At 45.9% G+C, this 20,465-nt stretch overlaps 1 protein-coding gene across 37 annotated transcripts in view; it reads left to right on the forward strand.

Moving 5' to 3' along the window:
- FHOD3 (formin homology 2 domain containing 3) overlaps nt 1-20,465 on the forward strand; it is a 320,858-nt gene that overhangs the window by 4,894 nt on the left and 295,499 nt on the right. The window lies entirely within an intron of this gene.

Raw genomic sequence — 20,465 nt, forward strand, 5'->3', positions numbered from 1 at the left:
TACCAGTTTTAATCCTGTAACTTGTAAAGTGACTACTCACCCCCCCAACACACACACAAACACACACAGTGGAAATATGCATTGAGTGGCCAGAGCCCATCACAGCTCTGCATGTTGTATTGCAGCAGTGAAGATGAGACAGATGCAGTGTGCATTTAATTTTTAATGTGCAAACATCCAGCTCTACCGTAATGTATACAGTGCTCCATCCCCCACATCAATCCAGAGCTTGCTTTGCAGCCTATAAGATGGGAAGCATCCATCGCTCAGGAGCAGAGCATGTTTTGCATGTAGATGGCAGACCCTCCAAGTGTCCCTGTTATCCAGGCATGTCCCTCATTTAGAGAAGCCGTCCCAGTTTCTGATTTGATCCACTTTCCCTTAGGATGTCCCTATTTTCATTGGAGAAATGTTGGCGGGTATGGAGTTATCCAACCCCTGAGCTGTCTGAAGACAATCCTGTATAGGGAAGTTTTTTGTTTTTTAAATGTTTAATGTTTTATTATGTTTTTATATGTGTTGGAAGCCGCCCAGAGTGGCTGGGGCAACCCAGTAAGATGTGTGGGGTATCAACAGTAAAATTATCATTATGGAATGGGATGCCCTATTTTCATCGGAGAAATGTTGGAGGGTATGAGACGGTTCTGGGCTCAGTCTCTGGCACTTGTGGTTTCAGGATGGATCTCGGGCAAGGCTTTTGACCGAGACTTCTTACCGCCGACAGAATAGGCAACACTGAACCAGTGGTCTGAATCACTAGAAGGCAGTTTACTACGCTGACCGGCAAATTTTGCATTTGACGAAGGGTTTAGGATGTCACAAGGGACGCGGGTGGCGCTGTGAATTAAACCACAGAGCCTAGGACTTGCCGATCAGAAGGTCGGCGGTTCGAATCCCTGCAACGGGGTGAGCTCCTGTTGCTCGGTCCCTGCTCCTGCCAATCTAGCAGTTCGAAAGCACGTCAAAGTGCAAGTAGATAAATAGGTACCGCTCTGGCGGGAAGGTAAACAGCATTTCTGTACGCTGCCAGATCCGTATTTCCGGATGCTGGCCACATGACCCGGAAGCTGTACGCTGGCTCCCTCGGCCAATAAATTGAGATGTGCGCCACAACCCCAGAGTCGGCCACGACTGGACCTAATAGTCAGGGGTCCCTTCACCCCTTTACTTAGGGTGTCACAGATTGATAGTAAATGGCATCTGCAGAACTTTCTATTAAAATGCAAGAAGGGTAGGAATGGTCGATTCAGTGTGTGAGGAGGGGAAGGAGTCAGTCACCACTGAGGAGATTTATAGTTCTTCAGGGTAGCTTGCAATGATAAAATTGATTAGTGCAAAGGAACAATATGAAAGAAGAGCAAACCTCTTGAAGCCAAACAGAGGTACAACAAACTGAAACAAGCAGGGCAAAACATTGTCTCAGAAACAGAAAGCATCTCAGAAATGGACAACAGCCATTCGTAAACGAATCTAAAAGAATCCATTGAAATAAGTCTATTCAATGACCATTTAAGAACAGTCAGTGAAAGGGACAGATGTTCCTCTGTTGAGAGGCTGTTCCAGGCCATGGACATTACAATAAAAAGCCCTCTCCTGTGTACCTGCCTGCCAAGTCTCAGTAGCCTTCCTTGAAATCCTCCTCTTGCGGGTCGGAGCTCTTGTTTAGGCTCATGGGGGGCAGGGGAATAAATTCCTGGCCGTTTTAGGAGTTTAAAGGTCAAAGCCACAGCCTTGCATTGAGCCTGAAAGCAGATTAGTAGCAGGTGAAGCTGGCAGAGGATGAATGTAATATGATACAAAACCCCGGCAGCCACGTTTTGAACCAGACAAAGCTTACAAGGGCAGCTCCATCTACTATGGTAATCTAGACAAAAGCACATCAGCCAATGCTGTGTTTGGTTTCTCCAAGAAGTAGTAATGTTGGCATATAAGTTGAAGCTGTTTTTTATTATCATTTTATTATTGGTTGTTAGCCGCCCTGAGCCCGGTCTTGGCTGGGGAGGGCAGGGTACAAATAAATAAATAATAATAATAATAATAATAATAATAATAATAATAATAATTATTTATTATTTAAATGCCCTGATTTCTGCGTGCATATGTTTGCACGGGATGGTGCTGTGTGGGATTAAACTGAGCTACTTGTGCAGCTTTGCATGGACAAAGTGTGATTTTGCATGCAGATGTACCCACTGCCAGTGTGATATCCAGGAAGCTGCATATTGGAGATGGAGATGGAGATTTTTGCCTTTTTTAAAAAATGAGATTCTGCATATGTGGTGCCATGCCTGAACCAAGACTGCCATGTTTTACAATGAATTTATTTATTTTTGTTGGTTGAAGTTAGTGCCATCAGGTGATAAGCAGGAGGATAACTTCTTAAACCTTGATCTCGAGGTTCACAGGCCTGCATTTGAACCTGTATTTAAGTCTCAGATTTGCTCCTCGCAGCCCTCTCCTGCAATCTGACGCTTCTTTCCTGAACTTAGTTGAATTTGATAGTTTACTTATTAATCCAATCTCTTAAGTGTGTGTGTATGCACAAGCACACATTACATTCATTGCAAGGCACTGTGTAACGTTTTTCATAGTGATACTTGTGCCCTCTGAAAAAGACATGGGAATACATGACATGGCATTTTCAGAAAGCGGAGAGCACCGCAGCCGTAATGCTTGCCTGCATATACTGTGCATATAGTCTAGGAAGCAGCAACTTCTCTTCTCAGTGTCCATGCATACAGTGAGCAATAGGTAGAGAAAGGGCTGGCCCACCCATGGGGCAAGGTGCCTCAAGCAGATCTGGCCTCCAAGGAATGGATTGCCTGCTGCCTTGGCAGACCCCCTGCTCCATTGCTGCCTCTACTGTGGTCTCTTGGTGAATACTACCACCTTGTTCCTGTTGTTGTTGCTATTATTATTATTATTATTATTATTATTATTATTATTATTATACCCTGCCCTCCCCCCAGCCAAGACCGGGCTCAGGGTGGCTAACAACCAATAATAAAAACAAGTTGATTAAAATACAACTTAAAAAACAAGATTAAAATACAACATTAAAACATTAAGATGCAGCCTCTTCACAAGAGGAGAAAGGAAAAAAGAAAGAGGGGGAGGGAATCAAACTGATTCTAAGCCAAAGGCCAGGCGGAACAACTCTGTCTTACAGGTCCTGCGGAAAGAAATCAGATCCTGGTCTCATGAGGCAGAGTGTTCCACTAGCGTTCAGTGTTGAAAAGGCCCTGGCTCTGGTTGAAGCTAATCTGACTTCCTTAGGGCTAGGGACCTCTAGGGTGTTGCTATTTATGGACCTTGAGGCGCTCCATGGGGCACACCGGGAGAGGCGGTCCCGTAGGTAAGAGGGTCCTAAGCTGTGAAGGGCTTTAAAGGTCAAAACCAGCACCTTAAATCTGACCCTGTACTCCACCGGGAGCCAGTGCAGCTGGAAAAGCACTGGGTGAATATGCTCCCATGGCAGAGACCCCGTGAGGAGCCTCGCTGCAGCATTCTGCACCCGCTGGAGTTTCTGGGACAGCTTCAAGGGCAGCCCCGCATAGAGCGAATTACAGTAGTCAAGCCTGGAGGTGACCGTCGCATGGATCACTGTGGCCACAATAGATCTTTATTTCCCTCTCATTCCCAATGTAGATATTTGTTCCCTGCTTGTTCCAATGTAGATCTTCACTCACCCCTTCTTCCCTGGTGGGAGGGGAGGGAGCACTGTTTTGTGGTTTGCCTCAGGCGCCAAAATGTCTTGGGCCGATCCTGAATGGAGGTAACATGGGAAATGGGTGCCCATGTACCATGCTCACTCTCTATGTGTGAGCACTGGGCCGGGTGAAATAGGTTGTCCGTTCCCGCCGCTATTGCCATGCCTCATTTGTTGCTTTTGGTTACTGTAAAAACAAAAGGGCAGGTTTAATAAAAAAAAATTTTATTAGAAGAGGAATGGCAGATGAAATTAATGGACTATGCAGAATTGGATAAGATGACAGGGAGAATTCAAAACCAGCGGGATCAGAAATTCTTCAAACATTGGAGTAAATATGCGAGTTATTTGAAAGACAATTGTAATCAACTGACTGCGCTTTTAGGACTACAAGAAGTTTTGTAAGGAGTACTATATGAAATATAGAAAAGATTTATGAGAATGGATTTTAAGTTAAAGGTTAAGGTAAAGGGACCCCTAACCGTTTGGTCCAGTCGTGACCGACTCTGGGGTTGCGGCGCTCATCTCGCTTTATTGGCCGAAGGAGCCGGCGTACATGTGGCCAGCATGACTAAGCCGCTTCTGGCGAACCAGAGCAGCGCACGGAAACGCCGTTTACCTTCCCGCTGGAGCGGTACCTGTTTATCTACTTGCACTTAATGTGCTTTTGAACTGCTAGGTTGGCAGGAGCAGGGATCGAGCAACGGGAGCTCACCCCGTCACAGAGATTCGAACCGCCAATCTTCTGATCAGCAAGCCCTAGGCTCTGTGGTTTAACCCACAGCGCCACCCACGTCCCGGATTTTAAGTTACTGACTATTACAAGTAATAGTTAGGATAACAAATGTAAGATTAAGAGAGGAGGTTTGAAAATCATTAGATGTGGTTGATGGAAGTCTCAGGCTAAAGTAGCCAAAATGATGTATAAGATGAGATGATACGTTCTGTTTGGAAAATATATGTAAAAACCAATAAAAATGTATATAAATAAAAATATTTTTGTTTAAAGGCCAGGTGAACCTGAAATTAAGGGACGCGGGTGGCGCTGTGGGTAAAAGCCTCAGCGCCTAGGGCTTGCCGATCGAAAGGTCGGCGGTTCGAATCCCCGCGGCAGGGTGCGCTCCCGTTGCTCGGTCCCAGCGCCTGCCAACCTAGCAGTTCGAAAGCACCCTCGGGTGCAAGTAGATAAATAGGGACCGCTTTCTAGCGGGAAGGTAAACGGCGTTTCTGTGTGCAGCTCTGGCTCGCCAGAGCAGCGATGTCACACTGGCCACGTGACCCGGAAGTGTCTTCGGACAGCGCTGGCCCCTGGCCTCTTGAGTGAGATGGGCGCACAACCCCAGAGTCTGGCAAGACTGGCCCGTATGGGCAGGGGTACCTTTACCTTTACCTTGAACCTGAAATTGGTAACTGATGGTGACTGTAAAAGTGTACTATCCTGAGTGCATGAACCTGGACTCTTGAGTCAGCACGTACTTGTGAAACAGGAGAACTTCCAACTGTTGCCCTTGAGGAAGATTTTTTTGTTGTTGAAACGTGTTAGCTGATGTACTTTTGCGAATAAATTCTACACCTGGCGCTCGCATTGACATCTTCCTCAAAGAATGGGAAGGCTTTCTAGAAACACGAATCCTGTGGCACGATCAAGACCTAAAAACTCACTTATGTACTTCTTGAATCACTGAAACTCTCTGCCCTCAAGGTTTGAAATAGCTGCACTCCAAGATCTCTGATTCAGGATCCACAGTGAAAGTAGATTTTTTTTGGCATGTAAAATCATTAATTAATGGCCAGGCTGCTTCTTCTTTTAAAAAAAATAAAGGTCTCTGTTTTTGTTTTGTTTTTAAAGTGGGAAAATGTGCTGTACTCCCATTTATAAACTTCCTAACTTTCCACTGTTCTCTTAAGAGTGAACTTGGAGGCACTTTCATTCTGCGTAAGCATGCATAGGATCAGGCGGTGAAACACACTGAGCATTGTTTGCTTAATAAAGCTCTCCTGCCTGCTATAATGCAACTTTTGCAGTTCTGATGACAGACAGAATGTTCTTGCAGAGAACTGTTACCATTTTGAAATGTTTGCTCTGTTTTTCTAAACTGCTAGTCTGTGCAGAACCTCTTCAAAGAAAGAAAGATGGTTATACAATCCTGCCTTTGTATGAATATTTTACTCTTATTTACAACTTGCTTATTGCATTCAGTCTGTCACCGTTTAAGCGAACAGTTTTAAACATGAGAACTGGCGGCATTTGCAAGGACTTGCATGTCAAAAAACGGAGGCAATTAAGCTTAACCTGCAGGCCCCTCCTTTGCTTTTAATCTAGAATCCCTGCTAGCGCGAATTAGAAAAGATAATTAGTGCCCTCCCCATAGACTTTCATAGTGATTTGCCCCGCTTCCTAAATGCTAATCGGGATTTGTGTTGATCACCAAAACAGAGTTTAAGACTTGCTCCAACGCCGTTCATTTGTTTTAATTTAAAAAAGAGGGAAGAGAAACTCACCAGTCCTAAGGAGACCTAGTCACCTTGGTGTCTTTGGGGAGTGCTTTAAAGGTAAAGGTAAAGGACCCCTGACAGTTAAGTCCAGTCGCGAACGACTCTGGGGTTGCGGCGCTCATCTCGCTTTACTGGCTAAGGGAGCTGGCGTTTGTCCGCAGACAGTTTTTCCAGGTCATGTGGCCAGCATGACTAAGTCGCTTCTGGCAAAACCAGAGCAGTGCAAATAAACACTGTTTACCTTCCTGCTGGAGAGATACCTATTTATCTACTTGCACCTTGATGTGCTTTCGAACTGCAGGTTGGCAGGAGCTGGGACAGAGCAACGGGAGCTCACTCCGTCATGGGGGACCTTCCGATCTGCAAGCCCTAGGCTCAGTGGTTTAGACCACAACGCCACCCGCATCCCAATGGGGAGTGCCTTCACTTTTCCAGAGGAGATGCCCAATCTCTCGCTTAGGCAGAGTACTGTAAAGCTAGCTTTTGAATAGGTCCATTGGACTTTGGGAGAAGCCTCTGTTTGTGGAAGCTGCGTAGAAACCAAGAGATGTTCTTTATTAGATGTTGGTGCTCCGAATATTTGTGGCTTCCTTGCCCATAGTTGTGGGTTTCCTGACATGCTTACTCATAAACCTCTCTCTGCTGAATAGCTGTGGGCACCTCATGTTCTGCTCCACAAAGTGAAGCCCGGTGATTAGTCAACACTTTGGTCTAATTTCCAGTTCGCCACTGTTCTGGGGTTCTATCACTGCCTGAAAACACATTAATGTGTATGCTGAATAAGATTCTTTGTTTCTGTCTTGGCTCTTCCTAGTGCAGGGGTGGGGAACCTGTGGCCTGGCAGATCTTAAAATCCTAGAATTGTAGAGTTGGAAGGGATCTTGAGGGCCATCAGACCCCAGCAATGCAGGAATCTCAACTATGATGGATGGCCACGCAACCTCTGCTGAAAAACCTCCAAGGAATGAGAGTCCACCATCTTACGAGAGCGTCCATTCCATTGTCTAACTAACAGCTCTTGCCACCAGAAAGTTCTTCCTGGTGTTTAGTTGGAACCCCTTTCTTGTAACTTGAATCCATTGGTTTGGAGCAGATTCCATGTGACAGCCCTTTAGATATTTGAAGATTGCCGTCCTATCTCCTCTCAGTCTCCTTTTTTTCCAGGCTAAACATACCCATTTCCCTCAACCATTCCTCATTAGTCTTGGTTTTCAGACACTTGGTCATCTTATCATTTTGTTAGACTACAGTTCCAATCACCTCTGACTACTGGCTGGAGCTGAAGGGAGGTTGAGTCCAACAACATCTGGACTTGTGTGTGTGTTTAATTTTTAACGTCAACATTTATATTTTGATGGAATCTGGGGTTTTTTTATTTCTTGTATAAAACAAGAGGAGGAGCAGACCTGAGGGGTTGACTTTTTTTCCTCTGCAGCCAGCACTGAAACTAAGCAGCTTGGTGGAAACCTAACCCTAACCCCAACCCTAACTTTTAACCCTAACCCTTACCCTGAGTCACTTGGTCACTTGTATAGCACAACTGGTTGCCTTTGACGACTAAGTAAGTTACATACAGGCCAGTTGCTGCATTTTGTATATTTTTCATTGGGAACCTCTGAATGAACGAAAGGTGTTGCATGTTAAGATCCCCAGGAGCTTCCCAATAATAAAGACACAGTTAACACGGAATTTAGTTTTAGGTTATTGGCATAATTTTGGCCACAACTTCATTGATTACAGATAGTGAGTGGTTTGTTTAGGCATTGGTTCCCGGCTAGCTGCACCTGACCTCAGCAAGACAGCACTGACGACTGGGCTCCACCATATTGGATGCTCATCAATGGTTCCTCTTCATCCTGGAGAAGAGTGACTAGTGGGGTGCCACAGGGTTCTGTCTTGGGCCCAGTCTTATTCAACATCTTTATCAGCGACTTGGATGGTGGCATCCTGATCAAATTTGCAGATGACACCAAACTGGGAGGGGTGGCTAACACCCCAGAGGACAGGATCACACTTCAAAACGACCTTGACAGATTAGAGAACTGGGCAAAAACAAACAAGATTTATTTTAACAGGGCGAAATGTAAAGTATTGCACTTGGGCAAAAAAAATGAGAGGCACAAATACAAGATGGGTGACACCTGGCTTGAGAGCAGTACATGTGAAAAGGATCTAGGAGTCTTGGTTGATCACAAACTTGACATGAGCCAACAGTGTGACGCGGCAGCTAAAAAAGCCAATGCAATTCTGGGCTGCATCAATAGGAGTATAGCATCTAGATCAAGGGAAGTAATAGTGCCACTGTATTCTGCTCTGGTCAGACCTCACCTGGAGTACTGTGTCCAGTTCTGGGCACCACAGTTCAAGAAGGACACTGACAAACTGGAACGTGTCCAGAGGAGGGCAACCAAAATGGTCAAAGGCCTGGAAACGATGCCTTATGAGGAACGGCTAAGGGAACTGGGCATGTTTAGCTTGGAGAAGAGGAGGTTAAGGGGTGATATGATAGCCATGTTCAAATATATAAAAGGATGTCACATAGAGGAGGGGAAAAGGTTGTTTTCTGCTGCTCCAGAGAAGCGGACGCGGAGCAATGGATCCAAACTACAAGAAAGAAGATTCCACCTAAACATTAGGAAGAACTTCCTGACAGTAAGAGCTGTTCGACAGTGGAATTTGCTGCCAAGGAGTGTGGTGGAGTCTCCTTCTTTGGAGGTCTTTAAGCAGAGGCTTGACAACCATATGTCAGGAGTGCTCTGATGGTGTTTCCTGCTTGGCAGGGGGTTGGACTCGATGGCTCTTGTGGTCTCTTCCAACTCTATGATTCTATGATATTGTCAGTACAGGTAAACACTGTGGGGGAGCATTGGTACGGTCACGTGACTCAAGCTCACCCCAAAATACTCCCAGGGACTCTTGTGTGGCCATACCCCCTGAAAGAGGTTGGCAAACGCAAGGCGAGTCCCTGGGTTCTTTTAACGGAATACACCGCCAGACCTTACAAAGTTGTGACAATTTGCTACACGGCAGGCAAAATCAAAGTTGCACCAGCCAATCAGCCAAACGGGAAAATTACCGGGCCCCTGTCCCCAAAACAGACGACCCACGGCGGCATAGCAAGGTCATAATGGACCCTAAATATAAGGAGGGTGGGCGGGTGATTCGATGCATGAAGCGAAAAGAGGAAGCTCTACGCAACGTGCAATGGTATATATAAAGGTCCTTCGGTTCCTGCTTGGCAGGGGGTTGGACTCGATGGCCCTTGTGGTCTCTTCCAACTCTATGATTCTAATACACAAAAAATCCCATTGGCCCGTTCTGCCCAGCAACCGAGGGACCACCGATCAGGTTGTTGTGGCTATCCAATCGCTCCCACCCACACGACAGTGAGGTCAGTCCTGATGATCTCACCGCAACACTGTGAGGAGGACCCGATTTGTCACACACAGAGAAAGATGCAAAGAGGTCGTATATTTCGTTAAAGCGGTTTTGCACATTATATTTTCCAGCATTCTTAGGGCCTGCTACTGTTATACAGCATTTCTTTGTAACAAATCAGTTTGGCTTACCCAGTAGATACATAGAATATACAGAAAGACTGTTTTAGCGTTGACTGTATCTAAGGGTGAGACTTTCAGTCTTTTGGAACATCATTTTATTTCCTGCCCCACGCTAACGTCTATAATGGTGCTCTGTCGGAAATAGCCAGCACATACCTATTTGAGACGGTCAGTAAATTATCTCACTCATCAGCTGGGGGAAGGGGGAGGTGCTATTTAGAAAAATTGTTACAAAAGATGTATTGGGTGTTTTTAAAGGGCAAAGTATCAAATGTGATAAGAGGGGTGGGGGGGGTTAAAGTAAAAAAGGCTTTTTATAACCTTGAAAAGGGGAGAGAAAAGAGGCCTGGCGTTCTCGCTCTGTATGTGTGTATGTATACAGTGGTACCTCTGGTTACGTACTTAATTCGTTCTGAAGGTCCGTTCTTAACCTGAAGCACCACTTTAGCTAATGGGGCCTCCTGCTGCTGCTGCGCCACCGCCACACAATTTCTGTTCTCATCCTGAAGCAAAGTTCTTAACCCAAGGTACTATTTCTGGGTTAGTGGAGTCTGTAACCTGAAGCGTCTGTAACCCGAGGTACCACTGTATATATGTATATGTATACCGTGGACGCTTGGGTTGCGAACGTGACCCGTGCAGGATGCACTTTCAAAATCTACAGCGTCCGCAACCTGCAGCGGCATGTTGCACACGGGCGGGTTGTCATTTGGCGCTACAGCACATGCGCAAAGCGCAATTTAGCGCTTATGCTCATGCACAACCGCCAAAACCCGGAAGTAACCCGTTCCAGTACCTCCGGGTTTTGGCGGTCCGTAACCCAAAAAAACGCTACCAGAAGCGTCTATAACCCACGGTATAACTGTATATATGTGTGTGTGTGTTTGTGTATGTGTATAGATATATATGTATTTGTATATGTGTGTGTATATATATATCTGCATGTGTGTGTGTGTGTGTATACATAGATATGTATACATATGTGTGTGTATGCGTATATATATTTGAGTGTGTGTATATATATATATATGTGTGTGTGTGTGTATATGTGTGTGTGTGTGTGTGTGTGTGTGTGTGTGTGTGTACAGTGGTACCTTGGGTTAAGTACTTAATTCGTTCCAGAGGTCCGTTCTTAAACTTAAACTGTTCTTAACTTGAAGCACCACTTTAGCTAATGGGGCCTCCCGCTGCCGCCACAGCACGGTTTCTGTTCTCATCCTGAAGCAAAGTTCTTAAGCCAAGGTACTATTTCTGGAGTCTGTAATCTGAAGCCTATGTAACCCGAGGTACCACTGTGTGTGTATGTGTGTGTGTGTATATATATATATGTGTGTGTGTGTGTGTGTGTGTGTGTATCTCCATATCCTTTTACTGAACTGTCTGGCCAAGTAAACGTTGCAGCAGGTTACCCTGATAGACTGCAATGTTAGAATTTCACGCTCCCCCTTTATAAAGGCACCGAAAAGCATGTCCCTCTGTAATGGAATGTGACATTTGTTTAAACGTGCACAGGAACACTACATAGCTCTTTCAGAAACATAATGCTGTATTTACCATGCATTAAACTCCAGGAGGGAATTAGGTTGGCAGGATGTAATTATGCACCTTGGAAGTCAGCCAGCTAGGCAGGTTAGCATACCTCTGCACTTTGGAAAACACTAGGAGGTTCTGGGCAAGGCCTGGGATCTACCCCCTTGTTTGGCAATTAAAAGGTAATAATCTGCAACACCAGGCTTAGATTCCCTCTCCCCCCCTCCCCTCCCCACTTTTCAACATCAGCACTTCTTATAACACCTGAGTAGGGTTTAGTCATATTAACTCTGTATTGTTACAGCAGTTTAATAATGCAGTCGCGGATGGTGTTGAATGCCTTTAGGGAAGGAATGGGTTTTTATTTTAGCTGTGGATTACATCTTCCAAAGCAAAAAAAAAAACACCCTTTAAAAAATCTTTTTTAAAAAAGAAGTGGCTAAAGAAGAGGTATCAAGAGGTCAGTGTAGGTTGTGCATGACTTCACTTCAGTTTTATTTGTTCTTATGACAACTAGAGGCAGGCACAGAACAATGATTTGGGTTTGGAACTCACTTTAGCACTTTGGATAGTGAATTGCATCAAGAGAAGCCTCAATCTCTTCACCATTGATCATCATGCAGAACAATGGGCTCTGGGCATCCTTTGGTCAGAATTGGATGGGATTTAAGAATGGTGGTCCAGTTTGCCCATTGTTGTTGTTGTTGTTTAGTCATTTAGTCATGTCTGACTCTTCGTGACTCCATGGACCAGAGCATGCCAGGCACTTCTGTCTTCCACTGTCTCCCGCAGTTTGGTCAGACTCATGCTGGTAGCTTTGAGAACACTGTCCAACCATCTCGTCCTCTGTCATCCCCTTCTCCTTGTGCCCTCAATCTTTCCCAACATCAGGGTCTTTTCCAGGGAGTCTTCTCTTCTCATGAGGTGGCGAAGTATTGGAGCCTCAGCTTCACGATCTGTCCTTCCAGTGAGCACTCAGGGCTGACTTCCTTAAGAATGGATAGGTTTGTTCTTTTTGCAGTCCATGGGACTCTCATGAGTCTCCTCCAGCACCATAATTCAAAAGCATCAATTCTTCGGCGACCAGCTTTCTTTATGGTCCAGCTCTCACTTCCATACATCACTACTGGGAAAACCATAGCTTTTACTATATGGACCTTTGTTGGCAAGGTGATGCCCATAACCACGGCTTAATGAGCAAGCCTGCTGGTCCATGTTTTGAAAGCCATGGTGTCCTCTGGTCCTGCTGTATTACTGGGAGTTAAGCCATGGTTTGACTTGCTGTTGTGTGCAAACCCAGGCTTGTGGCTTGTCTCCCTCGAACAAACCATGACCACCAAGCCAATAGCAAACATTGGTTACAGGTTCGTTTGGAGCAAGGCGAACCACAAGCCCAGGTTTGCACGCAATGTTAAGCTAAACCATGGCTTAGTGGCTGATAGCATAACAACAGGAGGACTGGGAAGTGGAGCAAAGTACAGTGGTACCTCGGGTTACATACGCTTCAGGTTACATACACTTCAGGTTACAGACTCCGCTAACCCAGAAATAGTGCTTCAGGTTAAGAACTTTGCTTCAGGATGAGAACAGAAATCGTGCTCCGGCGGCGCAGCAGCAGGAGGCTCCATTAGCTAAAGTGGTGCTTCAGGTTAAGAACAGTTTCAGGTTAAGTACGGACCTCCAGAACAAATTAAGTACTTAACCTGAGGTACCACTGTAGTTGTCACTTTTTAAATGTGAAGCAGGCCATGGTAGCTACTTCAGAGAAAATCAAGACTGCCAAATTTCAAATAGATTGGGAACGAGTGGGGTGCAAGGGCTGTTTGCGGTTGTTTCTTTTTTTTAAAAAAAGGATTTCTTCCCCCCTGTTTTGTGGGGAATTCATAAAACATGCTGCAAATCATAAGAGGAGGCACCTATGTATGTAACCTGCTTCCTGAAAGTTACTTTTAGGAAGCAGGTTGGGAGGCCTGATGAGTGAAAATCCAGCTTAGCAGAAAGTGAGCTTATTCTGTCCTTCAAAAAGCCTTGCTGCATTTATAGTAGCCACAGTACCAGGCACCAAGTTACAAAAGAGTAGCAGAATATATTTCTTTGGACACACATCACTCATAATTTTATATATGACAGTGTTAACAGGATAAGAATAGCAGAGAATGGATGAACAGACAGCATTTTTCTCTGATCATCCTGCTAAAATACTTTCAAGTTGTAGGTACGCACATGTATAATTTAGATCCTGAACGTGTTTGACTTTGGACTGCACTGGCATGTTGTCAACTAGACCACTACTTTAAGACTAATGATCACCTCTGAAAAAATAAAGTACAACCCAGTCAAGGTTAAGGACCTTTGAGGCTGCCATTACAAGTGCAGATAAGCCCCTGTTTGGTGGTCCACATCCTGACTACTTGCCTCTCACCATTAAATGCTGACACGTGTCACTGTAATAATCTCTCGCAGGGCCAACGGGCAACACTTTCAGTCTGAAGGGGGCCGGTGTGAATAGGCCCCTTTCAGATTGAATCCAACAGAGCGTTGGGTCCTTCAGACGGCACAAAAGCAGAGCTGCTAAGAATTACAGTGGTACCTCGGGTTAAGAACTTAATTCGTTCTGGAGATCTGTTCTTAACCTGAAACTGTTCTTAACCTGAAGCACCACTTTAGCTAATGGGGCCTCCTGCTGCCACCCTGCCACCACTGCACAATTTCTGTTCTCGTCCTGAAGCAAAGTTCTTAACCCAAGGTACTATTTCTGGGTTAGCGGAGTCTGTAACCTGAAGCGTCTGTAACCCGAAGTGTCTGTAACCCGAGGTACCACTGTATCAACAGGAGCACAGTGAGAGGGCCGTCCAAGGGCGAAGTGAAATATGCAACCCTGGGAGCTGGTGCTTAGAATGGCTCCAGCTCTAGGTAGACCATGCCTACAAAACAAAGGCTTCTAAGACTGAGCTTTCAGAGACCAATGTAGAGCACAGCTACGGGCCACCAATGTTACCTGAGGAATTGATCTACTCATAAGGAGTGATTTATTCATGAGCATCCCCTTACTCATGCAGAGTCTGATCAAGCCTGCACTTCTAGGCATCTGGCCTGCATTCCTAAGGGCTAGATAGTCCCTCGGCGTCTGCCTCTGAGGTGGGTTGTCCACATCTTGAGGGGAAAGATGGACTGCTGTCTCCCCTGAGATCCCTTGTTCCCCTGATATGCCTCAAGCAGTGTTAGAAATTCAGATATATAAGCTAGCACACATGAATTGACCTATTCCTACCTCTTCTTCTTAATGTTGACATGGACCATTGATAACGTAAGAATATTCTTCTCAAACGCGAGCATGGCAGTGGGATGGGGGAAGTGAAGACAAGCAAGAACAACTATAACGTTGTTCACTGCTCCTGCTCAAGCGGCAAAGAAAAAGCATTTCGGGTTCTGAAATTCATTTTGATTGTGCAGATAGAATATAACTGATAGAATTCGACAGCACATGGTATTAGGGTGTGTAAACAGTCGAGAGCCAAGGATTCCCAGGCATGCACCTCCAGATGGTGGAGATGTCAGGAGCCATCCAGGCATCTTCACATGGTCACTCACAAGTTGCCAAAAGCCATTTGCAAAATGTGCCTGTCACCTGGCTCGTTTTGAGCACTGCTCCCAAAGCTACAATTCTATAATCTCAACTACATTGCATGACTGTAGCTAATAACAATTTGCTTGTCTGAGTATGCAAGAAGGAGAAACACACACAGGAGAAATGGGAATGGTATTAACTATGGACTGAGGTGGAGGTGTTTAAACTGTGGTCTGCGAGTTCCATTTGGGTGGCTGCAGGGCAGTCAAATATATCTGTACTCAGCCCTGCACTTCCCTTGATGTGATGATGGAGGACTAAGATGCCCATCAAGGGGCCCATGTTGCACATGGCAGCGCAGAAGCAGAAGATGTGAGTCTTTTGCTGCGCACAAGTCAACTGGCTCGATGGAGATATCAGTTGCCAACATGGCGGCCATAAATCTCCCCCTGGTTACAATTGGACCCATGCCAATAGCAAATCATGCCCGGCACCTGGGGAATTTCCAACACTGGCCTCAAGTTTCCTCAACATAGGGTACTGCTTCATGATGTTTCTCTTGGGGGTTACAGGTAATCCCCTGAAGCAGATTCCTCCATTGGGGGAATGACATGGGACCTAAGATGTGGGACCAGCTCGACAGATTTTAGGGACCCCTTGGGTACTGAATGGCTGAACAGGGCTTTACTTAGAAGGAATCCCTATGGAAATTAATGGTGTAAAGACGTGAGAAAACAGGTAAGCTTAGATTCAAAATAATTTCAACAGATGTAGTTTCGTGCTTGAATCTCTCCAACTTAAATCTGTAGAACTTATCACTCAGAAAATAATCAAACCGAGATCAGTGGGACTTACTCCCAAGTAAGTCTGAACAGGACTGAAGCCTAAATAGTGCTCTGCTTTGTTGGGATCTTGTCCAGCATTCCCAAATTAGATGATGTTGGCTAAAACGTATTTTCTCTAGAACTGCCCAGCTGACTTTGTTTTGACTATTTCAAAGGAATCGTTTGGCATAGTTGATCTCAGCTCAGCTTTGGTATTATTGTTGTTGATTGTTTTGCCCAGTGAACAAGTAGCAGGTTGACGGCAATTTACCTCAGGAAACTGGTGCAGAGGAAAAGGTTTAACTCACCCTCTATTATGACTCCAAACCAATTTTGCAGACCTATGGCTGTTTTCACCCATCCAGTGAGTTGGTGTTTTCTGAGGAGGGGAAGAAAAAAATAGAAATCTTGGCAGATCCAATCAGAGGTCTTCCCTATCTCATCTAATCTGCTAGGTATTCCGAATCCTGACCAAAGAGAATGGAGCTCCTATTGATCAGACTGCTTGTAGTGATCCCTCTGGAAGATTGTCCCCTCCATTCATGGAGTAAAGAGTGTGGGCAACAATGGGAGTGGTCTTTGGCCTTCAAGACTTCTCCACCTTGTGGTCCTGGCTTTAGTTTGGAAATTACCTAAACTATGAGAGAGTTTCTCTAAAAACCTTTTCAGGTTGTCCCAGTGTCTGGAGACTGCAATAGCTGGGGCATTGGGAGTAGATTGTAATAACTGACACATTAATTGGGCTGTTGAAATAAAATTTTAATGTGCTACTATTTCCCCTGACGAACTTGGCTTGCTTTTCTTTTTCTCATAGTGCAAATTTCAACATTTCTTGAATGTGTTACAACACGTAATTGCATTGGCCTATATTCAGTAACCCGGCTGCCTGTAATCCCAGTCACAGTAAGAATGCTGACTGATTCATGGGGTAAAAATAGCCTTTCACTCAGACCTGGTATATGTTATCACTTGCTCTGTGCTTCAGCTAATTGTTGATCATTTTTGTTTTAATAGACACTGACAAGTACATGGTTGTATTGATTCACATTGAAAAGAAGTAATGTGAAATATTGCACTTAAACTTGGTATCTCCCAGTGTTAGAAACTGGGACAGAAAAGCTAGGAGCCAAATGGCTTCTGGGACCTGGGTTGTGGGCGCCAAAACAGAATATCTGGTCGCCATTTGGGGGGAGGGGGTCAGCAACACCTTTTATTTATTATTTTGATAAGCATGAACTAATACACATAAGCGGCACATTGTTAATATCACATTTTTAACTGAGGGTCTGTGCTTGTGTGGTAAAGGTAAAAGGTAAAGGTACCCCTGCCCGTACGGGCTAGTCTTGACAGACTCTGGGGTTGTGCGCCCATCTCACTTAAGAGGCCAGGGGCCAGCGCTGTCCGGAGACACTTCCGGGTCATGTGGCCAGCGTGACAAAGCTGCATCTGGCGAGCCAGAGCCGCACACGGAAACGCCGTTTACCTTCCCGCTGGTAAGCGGTCCCTATTTATCTACTTGCACCCGGAGGTGCTTTCGAACTGCTAGGTTGGCAGGCGCTGGGACCGAGCAGCGGGAGCGCACCCCGCCGCAGGGATTCGAACCGCCGTCCTTTCAATCGGCAAGTCCTAGGCGCTGAGGCTTTAACCCACAGCGCCACCTGCGTCCCGCTTGTGTGGTAACCCATGTTAAACTGTTAAACTGTAGAGCATCCTTTGGTCAAGATGGGCATCTAAGCATTTCTTATCAGTTAAGCCAAAACAGCTGCTCTCCCAGCACCTATCCTCCAGTTAAAATACAGTGGTACTTTGGGTTAAGTACTTAATTCGTTCCGGAGGTCCTTACTTAACCTGAAACTGTTCTTAACCTGAAGCACCACTTTAGCTAATGGGGCCTCCTGCTGCTGCCGCGCTGCCGGAGCACAATTTCTGTTCTCATCCTGAAGCAAAGTTCTTAACCTGAAGCACTATTTCTGGGTTAGCAGAGTTTGTAACCTTAAGCATACGTAACCCGAGGGACCACTGTATATGGCTTTTAAGCCCACATAAAAGTAAAAAAGGGATGCGGGTGGCACTGTGGGTAAAACCTCAGAGCCTAGGACGTGCCGATCGCATGGTCGGCGGTTCGAATCCCCGCGGTGGGGTGAGCTCCCGTCTTTCGGTCCCAGCTCCTGCCCACCCAGCAGTTCGAAAGCACCCTTAAGTGCAAGTAGATAAATAGGTACCGCTTTCTAGCGGGAAGGTAAATGGCGTTTCCGTGTGCTGCGCTGGTGCTGGCTCGCCAGAGCAGCTTCGTCATGCTGGCCACGTGACCCGGAAGTGTCTCTGGACAGCGCTGGCCCCCGGCCTCTTAAGTGAGATGGGCGCACAACCCTAGAGTTGGACACGACTGGCCCGTACGGGCAGGGGTACCTTTACCTTTACCTAAAAGTAAAACAGATAAAATGGATATGCTCCTTGCAATTAACATTAGCTACTGAGCCCAACTGACTTTAAAACTATTCAGAATAGAAAGAAATTAAAACTAGCCCAGAGCATACTCCAGGACAAGCAGCCTTAGTCGCCACCAACTTCACATGCAAAAACGAAAGCATGTTACAACAAAAGCGACTGTGGGTGCCTTGCATTGCTCACTGCTCACTTGAAGTATCAAATGCAAGGCTGGTGTTTCCTCAGACCCTTGACTCCCGGAAAATATTGTGGAAGGCGGCAGAAATTTTAAAAACGCATGCCAAACCCTGAAGATCAAGGAACAAGCTTCAACATACTTGTCTGTGATGATGTCACCGCAAGACAATATTGGCTATTTGCCCACAATACATGCTCCTGCAGCTGAAATGTCGACTGTATACGAGGTCCTAAACCAGTCTATCCACATGATGCAGTCTCTGCAGTTGTCCAAGATTGTGTGTGTTTTTGATCAGGCACTTCATTCCCAGAGCTGTAGAAATCACCTTGACTCATCCAGAGAAATTCAGATATACCATCATAATTAGAATGGGTATTATTTCACACCATATGCCCCTTTTGGCCACAGTTGGTAAGCAGTTTCAGGATACATGATTTATACATTGCCAGGCACAATTGCAGAAGGTTCAGTAGCAGAGGAGGTCAGAAGTTTAACCACGCAGTCAAACTTCACAAGCTGGTTTATGAAGCACTCATGGGATAGCATGGCATGGTTTTTTGGTCATTGTTGAAAAACATGCATGCATGCAGAAGGTATGGTATATCTGGATGAAATGCTGTACAGCTTAAGGAACCTTTGGCATGATGCATGCATAGTCTCACTGTAGGAAAGTCCTTGGTAAGCAGTCCCGTTCAGGGATTATGGAGTTCCTTGAGGACTACCTGGGATGCGAATTTTGGGCAGGCATAGGCAAACTCCGGCCCTCCAGATGTTTGGGACTACAATTCCCATCATCCCTAGCTAACAGGACCAGTGGTTAGGGATAATGGGAATTGTAGTCCCAAACATCTGGAGGGGCAGAGTTTGCCTTTGCCTGATTTTGGGTATTGTATCTGGACACAGTAGAAATTCTGCTGGAGTTAGTTTACAAGAAGGCAAATAGGTGTTGACATGCAAGCCTGCAGTGATCCCATAGTGTTTTGCCCATGGCAGACTCAGTTATGCATGCTGCCTTCCATACTCTGAAGCCTGTAGGCTTCTGTAGTTCAGCATCCTGTTAGCCCACAGTCACAAACTGGATTCCTGTAAGGTGCCCATAAACAGCACATACACACCATAGGACTCTCCTACTATTGCTCCCCAGCAGCTGGTATTATTATTTATTAAATCTGTATACCGCCCTTCATCCACAGATCTCAGGGCAGTTCACAGCATAAAAACACAATATAAAAGCACAAAATACATGATAAAAACAAACCAATAACCCCCTCCCCCAAATACATTTAAAGGGGATATAAGATGTTAATCAGCCCAAGGCCTGGTTGAAGAGGAATGTATTCAGAGATACACTGCTCTTTATCCTGGAGTTTGCATAGAATCATCACAACTAATAGCTTTTGGTAGCCTTGCCCCCTCTCCTTTCACTGCTTCCTAAATGGGCATTGCAGCAGTGAATCACCGTCTTGTTCCAATCAATAACGCTGGTGCAACCTGGTTGGCATGACGACAGAACAAGCCTGAGCTTCTTGCTTCTCAGTCTAAGTGCACGGACTTCGTGTTCTCACCTTAGGCCAGCAAGGAAGCATCAAAAGCGCCTGGCCGCCTTGCATCTCTTAATTAGGAAAGTTGTTGCATTTTCTATAGCAGTGTTTCCCAACCTTTTTTGGGCAAAGGCACACTTGTTTCATGAAAAAAATCTCGAGGCACACCACCATTAGAAAATGTTTAAAAAATTAACTCTGTGCCTATATTGACTATATGCCGCTTGGGGCGGCAGCCTGTTGCCCGAAGCACAGGGAGCCCTACGGAGGGCTCCCCGTGCTTCCGGCGAGTGTCTGCAACCCTGCGCGCCCGGCAGGAGCTCCTGCCAGGCGCGCAAGGCTTGGGGCGGCAGCTTGTTGCCCGAAGCACAGGGAGCCCTACGGAGGGCTCCCCGTGCTTCGGGCGAGTGTCTGCAAGTCTTGCGCGCCCGGCAGGAGCTCCTGCCAGGCGCGCAAGGCTTGGGGCGGCAGCCTGTTGCCCGAAGCACAGGGAGCCCTACGGAGGGCTCCCCGTGCTTCGGGCGAGTGTCTGCAACCCTGCGCGCCCGGCAGGAGCTCCTGCCAGGCGGCAAGGCTTGGGGCGGCAGCCTGTTGCCCGAAGCACAGGGATC

The sequence above is a fragment of the Podarcis gaigeae genome (assembly GCF_964106915.1).
Source record: "Podarcis gaigeae genome assembly, chromosome: 13".
Lineage (NCBI taxonomy): Eukaryota > Metazoa > Chordata > Lepidosauria > Squamata > Lacertidae > Podarcis > Podarcis gaigeae.